Source organism: Quercus robur, chromosome 8, assembly GCF_932294415.1.
Source record: "Quercus robur chromosome 8, dhQueRobu3.1, whole genome shotgun sequence".
NCBI classification, from domain to species: Eukaryota; Viridiplantae; Streptophyta; class Magnoliopsida; order Fagales; family Fagaceae; genus Quercus; species Quercus robur.
This window is the reverse complement of record NC_065541.1, coordinates 63206681-63231277: the sequence shown is the minus strand read 5'-3', so window position 1 is coordinate 63231277 and position 24597 is coordinate 63206681. Positions and strand designations below refer to the sequence as shown.

The following is a 24597-nucleotide window of genomic DNA, read 5'->3' as shown; positions in this document are numbered from 1 at the left end:
GCAACCCAATTAAAAATTAGTTATTTTTGTCCTTTCTTGTAAAGTTAATATCCCGTCCGGGGGTCTAAACAACCGAATATGTTACTCCAACATTTTGATAAAGAAGAAAATTTAGTTGTACAATCAAGATCATCTATCCAAAAAAAAAAAAAAAAAAGACCATAATGACCAGTATATTACAACTTAGGACATCACCATTTTATGAGGCAATTCTCATTTGCAATTTTATTTAAGCTAATTTGAAATTGAAATGTAGCATTACAACTTAGGACCTCAACTTGGATCCATTAACCTCTTCAAATCCTAGAACCTAGAAAAGCATTTTTTATTGAATGTAGTTCCTTGCTAACTTCCTCCATTTTCATTCTTTCCTTTTGCGACTCCACAGAGCATGCAAGACCAATTTCAAGGATTGAGACTAAGCACTTATACACATTAGCTTTCACTTGGCTGTGGTTGACAATACCTTGAGTTTCTTCATCTGCTTCAATTTCATTATCATTATAATATTCTCTAGCTGCCACTACGGTTGCTGGCATTTCTTCAACTTCTCTTATGAGAAGTGTTGAGTCCACGATTTGAACAAGTCGTTCTGGCAATGCCATCCTAACAAAACTATGGAGATTGAGATCATCTTTAAACATTTCATCAGTTGGTCTTTTTCCCAAAAACATCTCCAGTAGAAATACTCCAAAGCTATACACGTCCCCCTTAGTTGATACCTTGCTGCCCATGCCATACTCTACAATTTATGATATCTAAGAAGATTTTGCACTCCATGTTATAATGAGATTTGGGATTTAATAAGAGTGCAAATTCATTTGATTCATCAAAAACCAAAAAGAATTTGAACTTCAGAAAGAAGGGTATGATAGATGCTGTCATTTCAAAATTTCATGTGAGAAAAATGATAATTTCTACATTAGAATAGCACCATAGGGCCTTTGGTGGAATTTTTTTTTTCTTTTATATATATATATATATATATATATGAAGCAGAAGAAATATGGTTAATGGTTACGATTATGACAATGTAATCAAATTATTTTACAATTGATATCGATATGTTGCATACATTAGGTACTGGCCTTCCTAAATGGCTTCGCTAGACCCATGTTCAAATAAAATCAGGTGTCCTATTATTATTCATTACTTGATTAATGGTGGTTGACATGCAATGACAAAAAACATAAAACAAAACATTAGATCTGTTTTGAGACCAGCTATAACATATCTGATATAGTTGATTGACAAGCTATCATCACAACATACAGAGTTGAGGAAATAAATGCCTAAAAAAAAAGGCATGGCCAATGGATAGTCAATAATTGATGTCTGTCAATTAATCAAATTTATGATTTATCAAGGTATGAATCATGCCGTGAGTTTGTGTGTTTCTATGTTGCATATTAATACAAAGATAATTTTATATTAATAGTAAGATAATTTCAAAAAATAGCTCAATATGTTATGGGGAGAAGTACAATTCAATATGTTTTGAACAACTATTATTAACAAGATCTATAATCATTTTTAAGAAATTAGACACAGTTGGAAAGATAATTACCTGAAGCAGGATAGCCAATAGATCCCTTTATCCCAATTGTACTAGTTTGTTTTTGAGAAGAATCAGTAATGGTTGAGAGGAGTCTCGCTAAACCAAAAATCACTTAGATGAGCAATCATGTCATTGTCAAGAAGAATATTGCTTGGCTTCAAATCACAATGAATGATTGGTTGCACATAATAGTTGTGAAGATAATCTAATGCACAAGCAATATCAATTGCAATATTTAGTCTTTGAAGAAGGCTTAAGACCCCTGATTGATCTTCCCTGTCTATCTTTGGATGAAGCCAAATATCTAGACTCCCATTTGTCATGAATTCAAAGACTAGAGCTTTAAATTGATTCCTACTGTAATCCATGCTTGAGCAACATGTAAATATCTTGATGGTATTCCTATGTCGGATATTTCTTAGTACATTACATTCAGCCATAAAACTCTTGGAAGCACCCTTTCGTTGAAGGTTAAGGACCTTTATAGCAACTAATCTTTCCTCGGGGAGAAGAAATCCTATATATACAAAGCCAAAATTGCCAGTCCCAACTAAGTTACTAGGAGAAAATCCATTAGTTGCTTGATAAAGCATTTTATAAGAAACATTTGGAAGGAGGTCTATTGTTAAGCCCAAAGAAGATGAATTCTTTTTTGATATTTTCCTCCAATGAAGAAAAAGAATGAATGAAAACAGAAGGAAACATGCAACGACAACAATGATTGCAATTTTAAGTTTGAATGAAAGGGACTTTTTAGGTTTCATGACTTTAATTGCACATGGAGGCAACATCAGTTTGAAACACCACCACAAAGTTTAGTCTTTCCAATCATTGATATAGCACTTCCATTTTTTAAAACTCCCTCTGTTGACACCTCACCCTCGATATCATTGAATGAGAGGTTCAATTTTTTTAAAGAAGGAAGCTTTTCTAAACCCTTTGGAGTTGAGCCTAACAGGTTGTTTCTTGAAACATCAAGGAATTTGAGGCCTTTTAAAAAAGCTATAGATGAAGGTAAGGATCCTTCAAAGGAATTACCTTGCAAGCTAAGGTACTCCAAGCTCAAACAATTTCCTATGTAGCTAGGAATTTCCCCAGACAAATTATTCTCAGAGATATCAAGTTGGTTAATATTTTTCAGATTGCCTACTTCAAAAGGTAGTTTGCCGGTAAATGAGTTGTAAGACAAGTTAAGTAGTATAGAAAGGGAAGATAGACCAATAAGCTGCGAGGGGATGAATCCACTAAGATTATTTTGTGAAATGTCTAAGATCTGTAAATTTTGGTAATTACCTAGACTTGCAGGTATACTTCCTTCTAATCTATTTTCATCTAAATCGAGTAGGAATAACTAAGGTTGCCTATGGAGGTTGGTATCTCTCCTGACAATCTATTTCCATTTAAAGCCAATGCTTGAATTTTCTGAAACTTCTCGAAAATAGTGGGAATGAGGCCTATGAAAAGATTATACTCCAAGCCTAAGGCAATTAAGTTGACAAGATTCCCTAATGTTACCGGAATAGTTCCAGAAATTTCATTGCTTTTAAAATATAATTTAGTAAGTTGAGTTGACAAGTTGCCTACAGGTATAGGCAAAACAGCTCCAAATTGGTTTGTACCTAAATCCAATATATCTAGTTTACTACAATTGGTCAAAGATTTTAAGAAATCCAGGCTCCTTCCTAGGTAATTGTTACTCAAGTCTAGCGATCGAAGATCTGGCAGATTTCCCAAATTAGTTGGAACTAATCCAAAAAAATTGTTTTCATCAAGACCAATACTTTGAAGCCGAGACGCATTGCATAATGAAATAGGAATTGGCCCAGAGAATTCATTAGAATCAAATAAAAGTACTTTTTGATTAGGGAGAGTGAGGCCAATGTTGGCTGGCAATGTATCGTTAAGTTGGTTTATTGAGACTGAGAATATTTGGAGAGATGATATATTGTAAAGGGAGGAAGGGATTGTCCCTGAGATTTTATTGGCTGAAATGCTGAAATGGACTAAGCTTTTTAGATGACCAATGCGATATGGTATATTTCCCACCAATTTGTTAACTGCTAGAGATAAATCTCTAATTGATGAAAGATTACCAAAGATGGGGGAATTCTTCCTTTCAGATTGTTTGCACGAAGCCCAAGCGTTTCAAGCTTCTTCAAAGAGCCTAACTCTGCTGGAATTTTCCCATTAAGTTCATTCCAATTAAAATTTATGATTCTAGCATGGGAGTAGTTGGATAAGATGGATGGTACTTCACCTTCCAATGTGTTATTGTTAAGACAGAGCTGTTGCGGTCGGAACAAATGACCAACTTCATGTGGGATTTTGCCATAGAAGCTATTGTTTCAGAGATTGATAATTCTAAGGAAGGTGAGGTTACTGATGTAAGGTGATATGGATCCTCGTAACTTATAGCCTTGTAGGTCCAAGGCCGTGACTTTTTGGTGTCGTCGACCACATGTGATTCTAGACTAGTGGCAGAAGTGCATAGAATCATCCCATGAGCTCAACATCATATATGTGTCAGTGATTGATTCTTTGAATTTAAGCAAAGCCGAATGATCAATCTCATTTGTTGGAGGGATGGCAGTCATGGTAGGTTGCTGTTAGGTTCTAAAACTTTAGGAACTAATGTATTAGAGCTTCAATTTGTATATGTTGGCAAACCATGATCAAAACAATGAGTCTAGGTTTAGGCTTGCTCAAATTTTATTTGTTATAGTGTAAATTGAGCTGAATGCAAAAACTTACTGTGCAAAATTGCAAAGCTCGATCGATCGAGAATCGTATCTGCAGAATTTGAATTAAGCCCAAATAGCAGTTCAAGCCCATTAAAGATTAGAGTTTCAGATTTACTTCTCCAAGTATATAAAGGAAACCCTAAACATGTTTTTAAAAGGGCTTTTAGAGAGAGATTAGAGTGCATCTTGTGCCTTTTTTTGTAGATCTAGGGTTTTGTACCCAAAAACTCTCTAAGGTCTTTGTTGAGTTGTATGTTGAATCTTTTGTGAGATCTGAGAGGTGTTTACCTTCATACATGCACATAAAGCTATCAAGATCAAGATTTGCATCAAGAACTTGATGGTGGTTTCAGTTGCTGCATAAAGAACTTTCAAGATGATCCAAAACCTTTGAGTGGAATCTCAAAGTCACAAGTAGGAGAACTTGTGGTTGCTGCAGATCAAAGAAAGAAGTAGTCCGTGGACTCGGAGCTATCATGGGGTCGTGGTAGTAAGTTCTCTACTCGAGGTAGCAATAGAATGTTAGTGGTCTAAGTTTTATTGTACAAACTTCAATTCTTTCATAGTGAATTTGCTTTTTACTTTAAGGATAGCTAGGTTAAATCCTCCCCAAGTTTTTTATTGGTTTGGTTTTCCTAGGTTATCATATCATTGTGTTATTTATTTTCTGCACTGTTCAATGATATGATTTATCTATGTTAACCTAGACTTGCATAATTTACCTAAATTAATCACTTGGCTAAATAACTAGGTTAATCTGGTTATGTTTAAGGGGTCTAAAATGTACAAGTGGTATCAAAGCGGGTTAGCTCTTGATTTAGGTTATTATACCTAGAGTTGATCCTTGATTCCTGTTATCATGGATAATTTTAAGTGTCTTACTGTTTTTGATTGTGATGATTTGAATAAAAAGGACACTGTTGTTTCTGTTGATCTTATTGATGCCTATGAAACTCTTCGTAAGGAATTATTGAAATCTATGAAAATTGCTAAGAAATTCAAGGAAGAGTTAAAATTGGCTAATCTTGGAAAAGAGGAATTGGTTGTTAAATTAGATGAATCTAATAAAAAGAATGAATTTTCGATAATCAAATTTCCTCTCAAGATGAGAAGATGAAAAGCTTGGAACAAGAGTTAGTTGAATCTAAAGCTAAAATTGAAAATTTGACTAGTACCAAGCCTGTTGTTGATAATAGAAGTGTTTCTGTTTCTCTTTAGCCTAAAAATGAGAAAGTTTATATCCCTCATTTCAAGAGGAATAATAAAGAAAATGCTTATTTTGCTAGGTTAGACAAAGGTAAAAATTCCGATGAAGACACTGAAGTTTCTAAACCTATATCTAAACGTACTATTAGAGAGTATAATAAATCTGTTTTTGTGCCTACTTGTCACATTTGTGGTGTTGTTGGTCATATTAGACCAAATTGTTCTTTGTTATTAGGAATACTGATGTTAGGCAAAAACCAAAATCTGAGATTAGATTTGTTGTTAGGAATACTGATGTTCCTAAATTTGTTCTTGTTTGTCACTTTTGTGGTGTCTTTGGTCACATTCGTTCTAGTTGTCATAAATTGAAATTTAAAAATTTTGTATTTTAATCTACGATATGTGATGATATTTCTCTTACCATAAGTCCATATAAATTGTTTCATATTCTTTTGAAAAATTTAAGCTTGTTGGCTTGTGAAAGGAATTTACAGGATTTCAGTCTTTCTCAGAAGATTGGTGTAATCCCTCAAATACATTCTGCTTCTCATGGATTTTCACCTACAAAGTCGAAGATTCGTGCTATATGGGTGAGAAAAGACTTGCTAAGGTGAGTGTTGTTTACTTGTCCTTGATTTAATTCTTTCAATTATTTGTGGACATGTTTTGTTTCTGTTTTTGGTTGTTTTGTTTTTTTTAGGTTGTTTTTTTTTTATTATTATTACAAAAGAAATCCAAAAACATTGAAAATTTTTCAAAAAGACAAAAATATTTTATTTTGAGTCTTGTTTTATTTTTCTTGAGGATTATATGAATTATGATATCTCTCTGTTGATTTAGAACATGCTTGACATTATGGAGAAACTTGAATAGTATGTGTTGTATAAGTGCTAAGCTATTTTTGATTTTATGTGAGTATGTACTAGTTTGTACTTAATTAAGAAATTGATATTTTTTGTTTGTGTACCCTCTATAACTTAGTTTAGCACTGTCATGCATTGTTTTTGCATTTTATTCATTAAGCATAATGTGTGCTTTTAGTTTTGGTCATAAAATTTTTTTAAACCATAAATATTTTTATGTGTTTTGTATTACACATCATGAATATGTAATTGAAGTTGACCTATTATCTTTGCATAACTAGGGATGGCAATTTAGATCCGACCCGTGGATACCCGGTCCGGCCCGATCTTAATGGGCCGGATTTTACCCGGTCCGATAAAGAATAGGATCGGGTATGGGTTTTAAAAAAAAAAACCCGAAGCGGATCCGGGTCGGGTTCGGGTTTTATAAAAAAAAAAAATCCGAAACCCGACCCAGATAAGACCCGGTTAAGACCCGGTTACCATAAAATTACTAAAAACCCCCCCTATATATATATAGCTAAACAGAACACAAACCCTAACTCCCTCATTTCTCAGCTCACGCCTCCAGCCTCCTCTCCCTCATTTCTGCTCAAACCTTTTCAGTCCTCACCCTCGCCCCTCACTGCCTTACACAGCACACGGCCTCACACCTCACGTAGCCATGCTCCGTCTCAGGGCCTCACACCTCACGCTCCGTCTCACGCATGGTTGTCGCCCCCCTCACGGACTCACTTTCACTCTCCAGGCACAGCCGATCGCACCAGATCCTTCAAAGGCCAGCGGATGTTTTTCCTTGTTGGCTGATTGTAAGACTCATCTAGTCATCTGTGTCAATCAAAACAGTGATGTCTTCCTCCGACGATCTATGCAACCTAGCCTCAGCTGCGCACGCCGCCGTGGCGCGTATGTCGCTCGGCGACATCGACGAGACGACGACGGTATCAGATACAAAAGAATCAAAATAGGGTTTTTTTTTTTTTTTTTGTGATTTGTGTTTTTTTTTCTTTTAGTAAAAATTATGTATTAACAGAGAAGAGCAAAAAATCAAGCTGATTTGTGTTTCTGTTCATGTTTGGGATTGTGATTTGTATTTTTTTTTTTTTTTTTTTTTTTTTTTTAATGGTGAAAAATTTGTATTAAAAAATAATATAAAAAAAATAAAAAAGAAAAAAAAAAGAACTGATTTGTTTCCTCTTTTTTTTACAAAAAAAAAAAAAAAAGGAAAAAAAATCTTACACTATGGCATAATGCATATGCATATACTCAAGATCTTTACACAAGCTGATTTGGTGTGAGATTTTTTTTTTTAATTTTTTTCCCCTTCACATTTTAAACTGGTTGGGCCTATTTTTGGCATCTGGGCGTTAAAAAAAAATTGGTTGTGATTGGGCCATGATTTGGTCCGAGAATTAGGCCCAAATTTGGCCTAGCTGGACGGGGCCCGCGGGGCCCGTGGAGCCCGGTGGGGCGGGTCTGGGCCCTAGAAAAAAACCCGTTTAGTAAACGGGCCGGGTCCGGGCCGTGGGTCTTGGCCCGCGGGTCGGGTCCGGGTATGGAAAAACCCGGCCCGAACCCGACCCGTTGCCATCCCTATGCATAACATGTCTGTGTACCTTGTTTAGCTTGGATGAGCTTATTTTTTATGCACTTTGCTAGTTTTAGCTATGTAGTGCATGTTGTGTGAGAGTGTTTATAGTTTTTGATCATATGATCTTGATTTTGAAGTCACATGTTTTTGATTGTAAAGATTAAAAAATCCTAAGAGAAAGTCATAAATACCATCTCACCACTGTTTACTAGCCAATCATGAACACCTTAGTGCATATCTTAAGATTTTGTGCTTGAGAAAGTGTAGCACATGCACAAAAAGAACATAAGATGTAGTCTCGGATTAATAATAAAATTGGTGTGTACATTATTGGGCTATAATAAAGATGAAACAAAGAAATAAAATTGGTGTGTACATTATGAGGCAAAATAAAAAAAATTACATGATTACAAACTTGTTTTCTAGGAGATGTGAGAGTTATATGATGTAACTCTTTAGGTGATAGTCACTTTCAAACTTATGTGATGAAAATGTAGAAATTGTGATTGATTACTATCTACTTATTACCTCACATGTGTCTCATGCTTTTACTAGTTGCACACACTACACAAGTTATTATTTGCTAAACTTAGTACATGAAATTGTGTGTGAATTTGGTTTGGCCATCCAAGATTATGTTTTCTCTGGTGTTTAATACAAAATATATTCATTGATTGAAAATTCGAAAAAAAAAAAAAGTGTGAAAATCTTGTTTTTGAAGTTTTGGGTTGAAAACAAATGTTTTTGAAAAACTTTTAAACTCATTCTTATGTATTTCATTCATGAAATTATTTGTTTTGAGTGATTTCTGCATAAACTTGCTATGTTTTTCAAAATACTCATTTTTCCAGATTTTCGATCGATCGAAGCTGTTGCTCGACTGATTGAAATTGCGCTTAAATTTTTGGTTTGAATCTGCCTGACTCGATTGGTACTCGATCGATTGAAATTTGAAAATTTTCAGTTTTTAGATTTTTGACCAAATTTTTTTTCATGCATCATTTATGTTTAGGATTGACATGCATTGTATTGTTTTTTATATCTATCTTGCAGTTTTGCAGTTATATCTCTCATTGTTTTCACACATAACATGCATACACTTTGCTAAATTGGATACTCAACTTGATTTAAAAATTGATTGATTAATTTTTGAGTCCTTGTACATTTTAGTATATGCTATTTTTCTTGAAGTGTGAAGTGCTGAAAACTTAGGAAATTTTTTTTGAGATATGATGGATAATAATTGTTCAAATATTTTCTCTACTTGATTTGAGTTCACAAGACCATTTGTTTATGGGTCACATAGTGTCAAGTTTGCACTTATTAAAAGAGAGAATATTTGTGTTCATGTGTATCCTCAACTTAATTTTTTTAAGTTTGGTTTGTGTCTTTTTATTTATCCCCACCTCCTAAATTTTCCCCAAAACTGTTTTTCCCAAAATTTGTTTTGTTTTTCCTATTTTTATAGGAATGAAATCTGTTTTTAAAACCTAACAGGTGTTCATAAGGGGAGTTGTTGCTCTTCATTTGTTTCCTTGATTTTTTATTTTCTCTTGACTTTTGTTGTGTATGTTTTCTGTTTACTCTTTATTTGAGTTGTCTTTGTCAATACGTGACAAAAAGGGGGGAGATTTAGATGAAATGTGGGAATATGTGGGAATCCTATTTGTTTTGTTTAGAGGGAGTTGAAATTGTTTTTGAAAGGGGGAGAAAATAATATATATATATATATATATATTTTTTTTTTTATGTATCTAACTTAGGGGGAGAGTTAGTTTGCATATTTGTTATTTGCTTTAGTTTGTTTATTTTGTTTTACTTGTATTTTCCACACATGCATTTATGTGTTTGTTAAGTGTTTCAGGAATTTACAAGTTAATTCAGTCATGGTTGCTGTCTACTTTAGCAACTGATAGATAGTGGTTTTGGTTGAATTGTAATTAGGGCTTTTTTAATAGAATGGGCTGTTTTTAACTTTGAGCATTTTATCTTTGTGATGTGTTTTGTCACGGATTGTCAAAGGGGTTTGTTAGGTTCTAAGACTTTATGAACTAATGTATTAGAACTTCACTTTGTATATGTTGGCAAACCATGATCAAAACAATGAGTCTAGGTTTAGGCTTGCTCAAAGTTTATTTGTTATAGTTTAAATTGAGCTGAATGCAAAAACTTACTGTGCAAAATTGCAAAGCTCGATTGATTGAAAGTAAGGCTTGATCGATCAAGAATCGTATCTGTAGAATTTGAATTAAGCCCAAACAATAGTTCAAGCCCATTAAGGATTAGAGTTTCAGATCTACTTCTCCAAGTATATAAATGAAACCCTAAGCACGTTTTTAAAAGGGCTTTTAGAGAGAGATTAGAGTGCATCTTGTGCCTTTTTTTGTAGATCTAGGGTTTTGTACCCAAAAGCTCTCTAAGGTCTTTGTTGAGTTGTGTGTTGAATCTTTTGTGAGATCTGAAAGGTGTTTACCTTCATACACGCACATAAAGCTATCAAAATCAAGATTTGCATCAAGAACTTGATGGTGGTTTCAGTTGCTGCATAAAGAACTTTCAAGAAGATCCAAAACCTTTGAGTGGAGTCTCAAAGTCACAAGTAGGAGAACTTGTGGTTGCTGCAGATCAAAGAAAAAAGTAGTTCGTGGACTCGCAACTATCATGGGGTCGTGGTAGTAAGTTTTCTACTCGAGGTAGTAATAGAATGTTAGTGGTCTAAGTTCTATTGTACAAAATTCAATTCTTTCATAGGAGATTTTCTTTTTATCTTAAGGATAGCTAGGTTAAATCCTCCCCAGGTTTTTTACCGGTTTGGTTTTCCTAGGTTATCATATCGTTGTGTTATTTATTTTTCGCACTGTTCAATGATATGATTTATCTGTGTTAACCTAGACTTGCATAATTTACCTAAGTTAATCACTTGGCTAAATAACTAGGTTAATTTGGTTGTTTTTAAGGGGTCTAAATACGTACAGTTGCAATAAGCATAGTAGGCTTATAGAAAAGAGGAGTATAGGCCAAAATGCAAATAAATTGGTATGGTATAGCTTCATTTGGTTTGAGAAGCAGAAGGTTGGGAGATGTTTTGGTCTCAGATATGCAAATGAATAACCAACTTCACTTGGTTGTAGTTATACATATGAAGTCAAGATAAGTTGGCCTTACAATGAGAGGCCAAGGTGGGACAGAAACGGATGAGGATATATTTACCGAATCCGGATCCTCTCCATTTCAAAGAGAAATGGAGAGTGTCAAGTTAATGGACATGATTAATTTGAAATACATCTAAGGTCTAAGATGTGCCACGTCAATTAAAATGTTAAAAACTTAACTTTGGAAAGCTCAACTGTGGTTAACAAAAGGGTTAACTTAGCAAACCCATCTTATTCTTATCTGAGATTCGAATATATCAAAATCACTCTTTTGCTCTCTCTCAATTTCTCTTCTCCATCACCGTCTCGCTCAACCTTGCCGTCACCGTTGCCATAATCACCAACGTATGCCAAGCCACCATTGTTTCTTCGACCACGTTTCACACCAGCCTAACATCACTGAACCCACTGCTCGATAAATTTTCTCAATCTTATTTCTTCTTTATAAGCTCTGTTTGGTTGCTTGGAAAACAAAGGAAAACAAATTAATATATTGCTTTTTTTTTTTTTTTTTTAATTTCGTCATGTTGAGTTTGGTTTCTATTCTCTGAGTGTTTTTTTTTTTTTTTTTTGAGCTTTGGGATTGTTTGAAAACAAAACAGTTGGTGGGTGTTTAAGCTTTGCAGGGTTTATGGTTTGTTTTGATCTGAATCCGTTCCAAAAGGTATGAGATTTTTGGGTTGTTTTGATACCGCACCCAAGTTTCTTGAGACTATGATGAAAAATCTGAAAAACGAAAACAACAAGCAAAGCTAATACTGGAAGGGCGTGGGAGGAAATAGAATTAATGATCAAAATACAAGCTTGCTGTTTTACTTAATCATAATTGTTCACTCGATTAATTTTTAATTGTTCACTCTATTATGAACGTAGATCCATTTTTAATTGGTCATTAACTTCTACCAGTTTAGCTTATAAGCTGAATTAAACCTTTTACTTTCAAATTAACTTGTCAATGTTAACACTTTTAGGTTCTAATAGGAAGAAGTCAATATGGGGTTAAATGCTCTTTCGAGCTGTAACTCTTCTGTGGTATAGAACTGCTTTGTGATATGTTCATTCCATTATCAAATTCTTCTATAAAAAAATTCCACCCTTCCCATACCTTTATCAATTTTACCTCAAGAATGGTTGCTGCAGTTCTTGGCATTAATTCTAAATTTAAGAACTTGGTTAACAATAATGCTTGATGATTGGTTTAATGCAAAACATGCTTCTTTGAACTTCTTTGTGCATTAACAATACTTTTAAGTATCTTGCTGAAATTTGTCCCTAACCTTACTTGTTATCAGTAGTGCTTTGTAGAATTATCATTTAATTTTTTATCACATTAGTTTTGCATCTTGGCATGCTTGAATTTACTCCTACATTATATCATATGCTTTATGTATCATAGCTATTTATCATGGTTGAGTATATGAATCACTTATAGTTTGTTATAGTGTATTTGCCATATGTGTAGAACTTTCATTTGATGGTATGTATTTTTGTCATAATGCATTTGATTTTTATTTTTATAGAAAATGAGTTGAAGCAGCTAGCAGCCATCTATTAAAAAGTCTGAAGAGAAGGATATCTGTACAAAAGTCTGTAGAGAAGGTTATAGTTGTTCAAGAAGTCAAGCGCAAGATATATGCAAAGCTTCATGTACCAAATTTTACACACTTGTTATCAAGAAAAGGTTTTGAAGTATTCCATGACCAATTGAAGACAATGTATTTTGAAGCTAGCAAGGCTTATTTTTAGTTTTAGTAAAGATTTAGATTTGATGTGTTCGCTTGTAGGACAACTTGAGCAATTGCTTCAAATTGATCAATTTTGATGTCACATGAAATTTGATCCAACAGAGTAGACAAGAAAGGAATATAATAAAAAATGAACAAATTTTATTAGTCCTTTGAATATTTCCATATACTGTGTGAATAGATACTTTGATGTAATTTCCTTTGGTTTGGGCAAAAAGCAATTAGAATTTATTTATTTATTTAATAATTCAGTATTTCATTGAACTAAGAACATAATATAGTGATTTCCTTTGGTTTGGGGATTTATTGCTAGAAAGTGAGGATTTATTTTGTTTAGTATAGATTTTTAAAATTCTTTTTAATTTGTTTATATACTAAAGTTCATTTGAAGCTCATTATAAACGTGATTTTGGGTATCCTTGTTTACCAGCCTAGTTGCATAAATCTATTGTAGATTGGGATATAAGTATGTCAGGCAGGCCTTAGTACTTCAGAACCAACTTTCTGTAGAAGTTGTTGTTTTCTGCATAATTGTTATGCTATTAGGAGTGGATCAATTTCCCACTTTCTTTTACATTGCTTAGCTAATCTATGTACTTGGGTTGCACCCCTATGAGTTACTTGGCATTACAATCAAAATTCAATCCAACAGAGTAGACAATAAGAGAATTTAATAAAAAAAAAAGAACAAATTTTATTAAAATGTACACTTTGATCACATAACAAGAATTCCATTGAAATAAACACTTTGATTATATGATTATAATAACATGAAACTTCTACAATTGGTGTGCTTATTGCTTGACTATACATTCCACCTCTTGCTTCTTGATTATACATTCCATCCAAAGTCTACAATTTTCAATCTTAGCTTGATCACTTCGACTTGCCTCGTGTTAAACAACTTGCCCCATCTCTTGGTACGAATGTATGATGCTTCTTTGTTTTATAAGTTCTTTTGGTATCAAAGCTTTGGGATGTATCATAGCTCCAAAGGCCCTTCCAAATTACTAATGATTAGGATCAATGAAACCTACAAGCAATATTAACAAATCTCAATCCTTTAGAATTATAGAGAAACCAATAACAGAACCTGTCCAAAAAATTATGCAAACTTTCCAAATGGATAACCAAAAGGCCAATACAAGAACCAATCTACAAAAAGAGAGGGACAAAAAACAGCCAGGAAATTCAATTATTTTTCCTATAAGAGCTTCAAATACCAACCACAAAAGGGTTCTCAAGAATCCCAACAACTCAGATTTTTGAAAATCAAAAATTCATCTGCCTCACCCTAAAAAGCCAGTGTATATCAATAGCCAACAACCAGTAAACATAAATCCAGCCATAGGCTGAATGTTTTCTTTAGCAGTTCATCATCAAAATATAATTATGTGCATTTCATTCCTACAAAGGAAAATTTACACACACCCAATTTTGCAATCAGTAGCATGACAAAGAAACAAAGAAACAGTCACAATACATTCCCCAAAACCTTTCATAATAGAGTGAACAATTAAAAACACAATACATTCCCTAAAACCTTTCATAGTAGAGTGAACAATTAAAAATTAATCGAGTGAACAATTATGATTAAGTAAAACAGCAAGCTTGTATTTTGATCATAATTCTATTTCCTCCCACACCCTTCCAGTATTAGCTTTGCTTGTTGTTTTCGTTTTTCAGATTTTTCATCCTGGTCTCAAGAAACTTGGGTGCGGTATCAAAACAACCCAAAAATCTCATACCTTTTGGAACGGATTCAGATCAAAACAAACCATAAACCTTGCAAAGCTTAAACACCCACCAACTGTTTTGTTTTCAAACAATCCCAAAGCTCAAAACCCAAAAAAAAAAAAAAAAAAAAAAAAAAATACAAAGAGAATAGAAACCAAACTCAACATGACGAAATCAAAAAAAAAAAAAAATGGCAGTATACTAATTTATTTTCCTTTGTTTTCCAAGCAACCAAATAGAGCTCATAAAGAAGAAATAAGATTGAGAAATTTTACCAAGCAGTGGGTTCGGTGATGTTAGGCTGGTGTGAGACGTGGTCGAAGAAACAACGGTGGCTTGGCATAAGTTGATGATTGTGGCAGTGGCAACGGCAAGGTTGAGCGAGACGGCGATGGAGAAGAGAAATTGAGAGAGAGCAAAAAAGTGATTTTGATATATTTGAATCTTAGATAAGAATAAGATGGGTTTGCTGAGTTAACCCTTTTGTTAACCACGGTTGAGCTCTCCAGAGTTAAGTTTTTAACATTTTAATTGATGTGGCACATCTTAGACCCTAGATGTATTTCAAATAAATCCTGTCCATTAACTGGACACTCTCCATTTCTCTTTGAAATGGAGAGGATCTGTATCCATATTTACCAGCTTTCTGCTCCTTAAACTAAGGGGCCGTTTGGATTGAGTTTTTTGATAACTCAATTCTCTGTTTCCATAACTCATAACTCAAAAATGGTGGGACCCATGGTAAAAAGGTTGTTTGGCCAAACGATAACTCTGTTTCCATAACTCTGTTTCCATCACTCAATTATCTGATTTTTGAGTTATGAGTTATGGAAACTGAAAACAACAAAAGGCTGTTTTCAGTTTCCATAACTCATAACTCAATGGCATTTCCGTAAATAAACACACATGAGGGACCCACAGCCGCAACTTTTGACCACCTTTTGACTTTTTTTTTTTTTTTTTTTTTTTTTTTTTTTTTTTTTTTTTTTTTTTTTTCTGGGTTGGCGTTGGCTGTTTTTTTTTTTTTTTTTTTTTTTTCTTTTTCTTTTCCTGGGTTGGCCGTTCAGGTTTTTTTTTTTTTTTTTTTTTTTCTTTTCTTGTTGTGTTGGGGTTTTGTTTTTTTTTTTTTTTTTTTTTTTTTTTCTGGGTTGGCGTTGTTCTTTTTTTTTTTTTTTCTTTTTCTTTTTCTTTTCCTGGGTTGGCTGTTCGGTTTTTTTTTTTTTTTTTAATTTTTTTTTAAGCTTCGGTGAGTTGGGTATTAATAAAAAAAAAAAAAAAAAAACTACTGTACTGGCTGACAGGTGTGGGACCCATGAATAGTGTGAAAAAATTGAGTGATGAAAATAAAAGTGATGTTGCCAAATGAGTGTGAAAAAATGAGTGATGAGTGATGAGTGATGAGTTATGAGTTATGAGTGATGAGTGATGAGTGATGGAAATTGAGTGACGGAAATTGAGTGATGAAAAAATGTTACCCAAACAGGCCCTAATATTCGCGGATAAGTATAATCTCGATTTCAGTTTAAATCAGGGCCAAGTCTATTTAAAATAAATCAATGGTTACCATAAATAAATAAATAAATCTATGGTGTAGAATCCACCACCTCATTTAAAACACAATAACTATGCTCATGACCCTTAACGAAAAGAAAGTAAACAAAGCATTAAGTTTATAGATTAAATAAATAAATAAACCAAAGAATAAGACTTTTTTTTTTTTTTGAGGGGGAAAGAATAAGACTTAATGGAACCAAAGTAAACAGTTTTTTTTTTTTTTTACTAGAAAAACGTTAAGTTTATAGTATTGAAGGTAATGAGAGTGAAAATTCATTTCATTTGTCAAAAAAAGGCAAAAAAGATTTTTTTTTTTTTTTTTTTTGAGATGAGCAAAAAAGAAGTTGAACTTCAGGAAAACAATATGGTACATGCTATCCGTAGTTATTAAATATTTAAATCTGGACTGAATGTTGACCCCGTTTTTGAGTCGGGTCATTAGGTTATTGATTCAACCAGTGGATTAACGGTCAAATCACAGGTCAAAAAAAAAAATTGCCTAAAATAAACTTGCCATTATAATTCAAAATTACGATTTCACAAGCAATAGTGTGGGGGTCAAAACACAAACCGAGGAAAATAGTGAATGTGTTCTTGATCAACACAACTAATTTCTAATAAAAAGGGATTAAAATCCACAATGGGAAGATAAGATAGATAATTGAAGATAAGAAAAGCAGAAAAAGACACTTTAATTTATGAAAATCGATTTCCCGAGGTACAAGCGAAGGTTTTAAGTGGAAACACAAGTTCTTGCTCTCACTTTTAATTTCTCTCTCTTGTTCTTCTCAATTTTTATGGATCCCCCATCCTGTGGGTGGCTTCCTTCTTTTATACTCCCCCTCCCTCCTTTCCAGTTGTTCCTCTCTTAGCTAGATTTGTGGAGATATTTGTCCCATCAGACTCCCCTTTGCCATTTCTTGATCATGAAGGCAGACTTTTGAGGTGTCTTACTATTCAGGCTAGTCATTCAGCATTGAATGGGGCTGACATTAGGTAGGAAGAGCTCATTAATGCAGAGGTAACTATTACATTGGGCCCTATGTCTTCTTCTTCACGTTCCTTTGGGAGATAGCCGAAGCTATATCCTTGGTGAGTCAGCTGGTCGCTCCTCGTTCAGATCATCTTACCTTAGGACAAATAGGTACCTTAGATTATCTTCATAATAAGTCTAGATGTTCTCTCTTCTTCTGGGCTTTGGCTATTCCATGTTTGCATATGGGCCGAGCCATTGCCGTGGAAGGGGATCTTTGGAATCTTCTTCTTGACTCAAAGTCTACAGGGCAGCCGTATCCCGACCCCCCATAAATAGCATTAGAAATTCTATAAAATTTACAAACAAAATAAACGAATTTCATAAGATTGCAACAAAGTTTTTGCTAAATAAAATCTTGTTATATGTCTTAAAATTTTGTATATTAAAAAAGAAAAGAAAAAAGAAGGCAAATCTCAAACTACATAAACAAAAGAAGAGGAAAAAAAAAGGCTAAAGACTTAAACTTAAAACAATACAAAATTAAAGCTCAAACAATATAAAAAAAAGAAGAGAAAAAAAAAGTTTAAGCAAATTATATAATATATACAAATATACTCATACCTACATGCTAATTAACTATGTGAAATTGAAAAGTGCATTTATTTATTTACGTTTTCTCTTTCTTAAATTATCATATTATCACACATTAAACAGTAAATAAGTCAATCAGATGGGCCTATTAACATAATTTTAAACAATTCACAAGGTTGTAATAACCCAGCCAGATCACATAGTTTGCTTAGAACCCATCGGGTTGTACCAGTTTTGACCAGATCTTGTGCACATCCGATATGATTGATGACCCAGACTGGTCTATGTGTTGAGTCACCGAGTTACAACAAAAGGATGACCCAAAACAAGAGTGCACAGCAAAAGGAAAATGCTAAAGTTATTATTAATTTTACGACAAAAATTTTGCAAATTGAGTTGACAATGAATATCAACCGCATAATAAATAAATCTCTTAATTTTATTAAATTAATATATATTTTAAGCATTATTAGTGCCATAACATGATAACAAAATCATCCACTAAAATTTTTAAACAAGATCTAACAAGCATGTGAACATATTTCACTTATAAATGTTGAATCCAACTATAGAGTAAGGAGAATCCACAAATCAATTTTTGAGGTAGTTTCTTGCTGTGCAATCCAAGTAAAAATTAGTTATGTGTGTTATTTCATGCAAAATTAATATCTTCTCTAGTAAGGTCGGGCCTAAACAATCGAATATGTTACTCAACAATTCAATATAGAAAATTTAGTTATACAATCAAGATCATTTGCCCAAAAGAAAAAAAAAATAGTAATGGCCAGTAAATTTCAACTTAGGACATCACCATTTTATGAGACAATTGTCATGTGCAATTTTATTTAAGCAAATTCAAATTTGAAATGTAGCAGGACCTCAGCTTGGATTCTCTAACCTCTTCAAATCCTAGAACCAAGAAAAGCATTTTTTATTGAATGTAGTTCCTTGCTAACTTCCTCCATATTCTTTCTTTCTTTTGGTGACTCAACGGAACATGCAAGACCAATTTCAAGGACTGAGACTAAGCACTTATACACATTAGCTTCCACTTGGCAGTGATTAACATTACTTTGAGTTTCTTCATCTGCTTCAATTTCATTATCATTATTATGTTCTCTAGTCGCCACTACAGTTGCTGGAATTTCTTCAACTTCTCTTATGAAAAGTGTTTGGTCCACAATTTGAACAAGTCATTCTAGCAATGCCATCTTAACAAAATTGTGGAGATTAAGATCATCTTTAAACATTTCATCAGTTGGTCTCTTTCCCAATAACATCTCCAGTAGAAATACTCTAAAGCTATACACGTCCCCTTCTGTTGATACCTTGCTGCCCATGCCATACTCTACAATTTTTGTTATGTAAGAAGATTTTGCAGTTCTTGTTATAATGAGATTTGGGATTTAATGAGAGTGCAAATTTGTTTGATTCATCAAAAACCAAAAAGAATTTGAACTTAAGAAAGAAGGGTATGATAGATGCTATCATTTCAAAATTTCATGTGAGAAAAATGATAATTTCTACATTAGAATAAGAACCTTAGGGTCTCTGGTGGAACTTGGGATGTAATTTTTTGATTTATATTAAGCACAAGAAACATGGTTAATGGTTAGGATTATGACAATGTAATCAAATTATTTTACAATTGATATGGATATGTTGCACACATTAGATACTGGCCTTCCTAAATGCATTCGCTGGATCCATGTTCAAATAAAATCAGGGGTCCAAATATTATCCATTACTTGAATAATGTTGGTTGACATGCTGTAAAAAAAACATAAAACAATACATTAGATCTATTTTGAGACCAACTATACCATATATGATTTAGTTGATTGACAAGCTACCATCACAACATACAGAGTTGAGGAAATAAATGCCTAAAAAAAAGGCATGGCCAATGCATAGTCAATAATTGATGTCTGTCAATTAATCAAATTTATGATTTATCAAAGTATAAATCACGTTGTGAGTTTGTGTGTTTCTGTGCTGCATATTAATACAAAGAAAATTTTATACTAATAGTAAGACAATTGTAAAAAATAGTTCAATATGTTTCAAACAACTATTATTAACAAGATCCATAAGCATTTTTAAGAAATTAGACAAAGTTCGAAAGATAGTTTACCTAGAGCAGCATAGCCAATCGATCCCTTTATCCCAATTGTACTAGTTTGCTTTTGAGAAGAATCAGTAATAGTTGAGATGAGTCTTGCTAAACCAAAATCGCTTACATGAGCCACCATGTCATTGTCAAGAAGAATATTGCTTGGCTTCAAATCACAATGAATGATTGGTTGCACAGAATGGTTGTGAAGATAATCTAATGCATAAGCAACATCAATTGCAATATTTAGTCTTTGAAGAAGGCTCAAGACCCCCTTGATTGATCTTCCCTATCTATCTTTAGATGCAGGCAAATATCTAGACTCCCATTTGTCGTGAATTCAAAGACTAGAGCTGTAAATTGATTTCCACTATAATGCATGCTCGAGCAACGAGTTAATATCTTGACAAGATTCCTATGTTGGATATTTCTTAGTACATTACATTCAGCCATAAAACTCTTGGAAGCACCCTTTTGTTGAAGGTTAAGGACCTTTGTAGCAACTAATCTTTCTCTCATCTCATTAAGTTGTTTTATTTTATTTTAATAGATTGTTTATATTATTTTAATGGGATGTATGTGAAAATATGAGATAAATTAACTTTTTGAGTTCTTAAAAGCTTAATTTATTAGTATCACCAATGCGAATGCTCTTATGCTAAGAATGTCAATTCTTATGGTTGGATTCATTAGTCTCCATTACCTCATTAGTCTTCTAGTCAATTGAATAGAAATTATTTCACTCATTCATTGTATTGGAATACTGCTAGAGTACAATGAATATGTTGTCAACCATCATTAATTAGTTGAGAATTCATTACTAATGCCCAAAATTTTAAAATTAAGACTTGATTGCAGAGCGTGTTTTCAGAATTCTAATGAAACTAAGTTATTACTTAGAGCACTTGAATTAGTATTTGCATAATAGAAATGGTATCACATTTTAACCAATCAAGCCCAAAATTTACCCACATTAGATCAAGTAAAGTTATGTAAAAATACATGATTGCTATAGTAATCTGGTAAATTTACACTGTTACTATTCATTTTACATTTAGTTTTTAATTTTTACTTATATAAAAAATAGTTTTATTTTTTGCTAAATAAAAAAAGGGGGTTTTCGGTGTGGACTCATCGACCTCACACCACGTGTACCACTAGGACCTCTTGGGACAATCACTCAAACTGCTGACCAAGCCACACTCCAACAGTGGTTATAAAATAGTTTTATTTGTTGAAGATTTCTTCTGACAATGTATGATCAATGATGTTGTTCAATCATGTGGCTCTCTAGTCTCAATGAACATTTAGTGATAAACAACGACAATTTTATCTAATGAGTTCCAATTAATTTAATATCTTGAAAGAGAAATTTTCATCTTTCCACAAAGAATTCTTGTCGAAAAAGAAGAACCAGATTTTTGAAAATTTAAAAACAACTTCTAGTCTATATATCTATCTATATATATATATATATATATATATATATAAAACCGAAGCCTCTGCTAGCTCCACAATTTTCCACGTCACCTTTTTTTTTTTAATTCTTTTTGATGTTTTATTATATTAGAATTTATCCATTTAATCCCCCCACACACCCCCCCCCCATCAGCTTTCACGTTACCTCTTTTTTTTTTTTTTTTTTTTTTTTCTTATAATTCTTCTTAACATTATATATATATATATTTATATTTATATAGATTATCAAATTAGAACCCTAATCCAAGTTACAACTCCCTCTTCAGCCTTCACGTCTAAACCCCACAACCTCTCTGTTTTCTAATACGCTGGCACGCCAAAGCTCGATCCTCCCACCGCCGCCGCCACCATGGATCACTGCCACTACATCGATTTCTCTTTGTCTCTCCATCATCGCTCAATCCAGCCCATCATGTTTTATTTTGAGGTAATTAAAACATGTTTTTTACTCTCCTTAATTTCTATATATTGCTCTCTCTCTATCCGCTTCAATTGTTTATGGAATTTTGTTAGTTTGTGGTTGTGGGTTGCTCTGGATTTAAGTTTTTTTGTTTTTGTTTTCATGGAATTTTGTTGGTTTGTGGTTGTGGGTTGCGGGTTGCTCTGGATTTAAGTTTTTTTTTTTTTTTTCTTTGCAGTTTTCCACGTTTTCTTCTTCTTACTTTGTTGTCAAATCTATGGCAAAGAAGAATCACGAAATTTTTGTAATTAGATTTTCTTTTTCCCTTTTTTTTTGTATGCAATTTTTATTGGATTTTTGGTTTCTTGGGATTCTTCTATTTGGTTTTAATTCTGGGTTTGTTTTAGTTGATATATAGTGTTTTCCTCATCTTCATTTTACATTGGTTTGGATTTTCTTTTTCCCTTTTTTTGGTTATGCAATTTTTATTGGATTTTTGTTTCTTGGGATTCTTCTATTTGATTTCAATTTTGGGTTTGTTTTCGTTTGATATATAGTGTCACTGTCGTCTTCATTTACATTGGTTTTCCCTTTTTATAAATTATTATAATCTCTGGGTCTTATTATATGATAGCCTATGGAATGTTATGTTGGGGCTGCCACTATTTTGGATTTTGTGGGAATTTTTTTTGAAGCTTGGGGTTGGTTAGTATAGTTGTTTGAGATTGCTGAACATGTGTTTGATAGAATGCTCAGATGCTGGTGTTGCTACAACATGGTACTCTTTTTTCTTTTTAAAATTCTCTCTTTTCATTAAGTTTTTTTTTTCCTTACACGTACACAAGCCGTTTGATAAAATTTGTAAGTGATTTTTTGTTGTTGTTCTAGAAGTCATAATACATGGAGAGTGGTAAGGAGGAAGATAAGTAGGGAATGTGATGCTGTGTTGTTGATTTAATCAGGGTGAGATGTATTTGTTGGCCTTATTTTCTCAATGTCATTTTTTGTGTGATGTAAAAACATGACTGTCATTTTTTTTATGCTTTTTCAATTGAACCAGGATGGATTTTTTTTCTCCAACTTAAATGAATGACTGGCTTTTATGTACTGCACCTATTCTTTGAACTTGCTTTCAAGTTTCACATGATTATATTCTTTAAGAAAACATGTACATACTCCAAATTAAAAGGTAGACTCTAACTATTTGTACTAAAAATTTGTTGTTTTTTTCCTCTTGGAATATACTTTTAAATCCTTTATGAGATTTTGTGTTACCAATATTTGCTATAGCTCAATTTGTTGTATAATTTATAGTGGTGGAACTACTGAGTGTGTATTTTGGTTTCTACAATGAAAATGGTTGGTTTGAGATCTCTAAATGTGACAAGAATTATTTGCGAAGTTGTGAAGTTTTGTTTAAAGGTGGGGCGAAGAATTTTGTGTTGGGCAGGAAACATAGGCAACCACAAAATTTTAGAGGGTGGTTAGAGATGATCATCCGGAATGGAAGTGGTGGTTGGATGGTATGGATGATATAATATATTAAGTAAATGTTTTGAGTTGTTGTGAGAGTGAATATTATTTTTTCACTTTAACGTTAGAGAAATCGTTGCATCAATAATAAAATTTATATATTATTTTTATTAATATATTTCATTCTATTTTTCTCCTCAAAATTTTGATAGAGATGGTAGTAGCTTCAAAGCATACACAAGTAATTTATTCATATTATTTTTTTCCTATAAAGTTTTATTCTCTCATCATCACCATTATCTACTCATCAATATATTTTAGCGTACCAATTACTTGCATTGGAACCAATTAATGAATTTCCAATAGGTTTAATTCTTTTTCTTGGTGATAGGTTTCAAATTTGCTATATAGAACGTTTGGTCTTTGTTTTCCTTTTTGTTCTTGAAAAGATATAATAATTTCATCATTAGATGATAGTTGGAAATATTTACAAATTTTCAATTAGTCCAGAAATTTGATTTTCCAGGTTCCAGGGATGAAGGAGATCAAGATTTCAAAGGCCAATTTGATGTAAGCCGTGGCTTTTGTGATGGGTGGAATTCAAGAAGCCTGCAATGATATTTAAATCTTTCAACGGTATCATATACATAATACCAAGTTTTGTATTTTTATATTCCCAGTATGTGATATATTGTTTTAACCAATCCAGTTGATTGTATTTTTATACTCCCAGTATTTGATAATTGTTTTAACCAATCCAGTTGATTGTATTAGTTGCGGTGGAGGTTGGCTATTATGGTCAAATCGAAACCAAAGGCATGTGGATGAAACTTTGAAGTTAGTAGTGGATTTGGTGCAAACAACCTGTACACTTGTTGTGGGATATATGGAAGCTCAGAGAAATAATCAGTCTAGATAGCCTATTGAAGGGTGTACATGGCCTCTATGGATTTGGGGCTTCAAGTAGTAGAGATAGAGTGTGAATTTAATAGTCCGATAGATGAAGTAAAGTCAGTTGGACCTACCAATTTGAGCATTGGCCACATCCTTAATGATGTTAGACTACTTGGTAGTTGGTTCTTCTATTAGGAATATATTTTTCTCTTGTGGCTTTCCTTGAACAAACGGACCAACAGAGAAGATAGCATTTGAAGCAAAAAACTGGCTGGGTTTGCTAGACAATGATGTATTGGATGGAGGAGCATCCCCCCATGTATTAAGACTCTACTAAACAGTAATGTACTTGCTCATTGGAAAAAAAAAAAAAAAAAAACCCAAATGTATTTGTAGCATTTTTCAGTGGAATTTCTTGCTTCCTTTCGGCATTTTTACTATAGTGATACTCCAAAAAATTTTAAATCAAAAATTTTTTTTTTCTATTAAAAGTTGTGCTATTACCCCAATCCATTAAAAATCAC

General features: G+C 33.0%; 1 pseudogene; it reads right to left on the bottom strand.

The window, feature by feature from the left end:
• Window positions 1-296: 296 nt before the first annotated feature.
• LOC126696602 (probable LRR receptor-like serine/threonine-protein kinase At3g47570) lies at window positions 297-20346 on the bottom strand (annotated as a pseudogene).
• Window positions 20347-24597: the final 4251 nt, after the last annotated feature.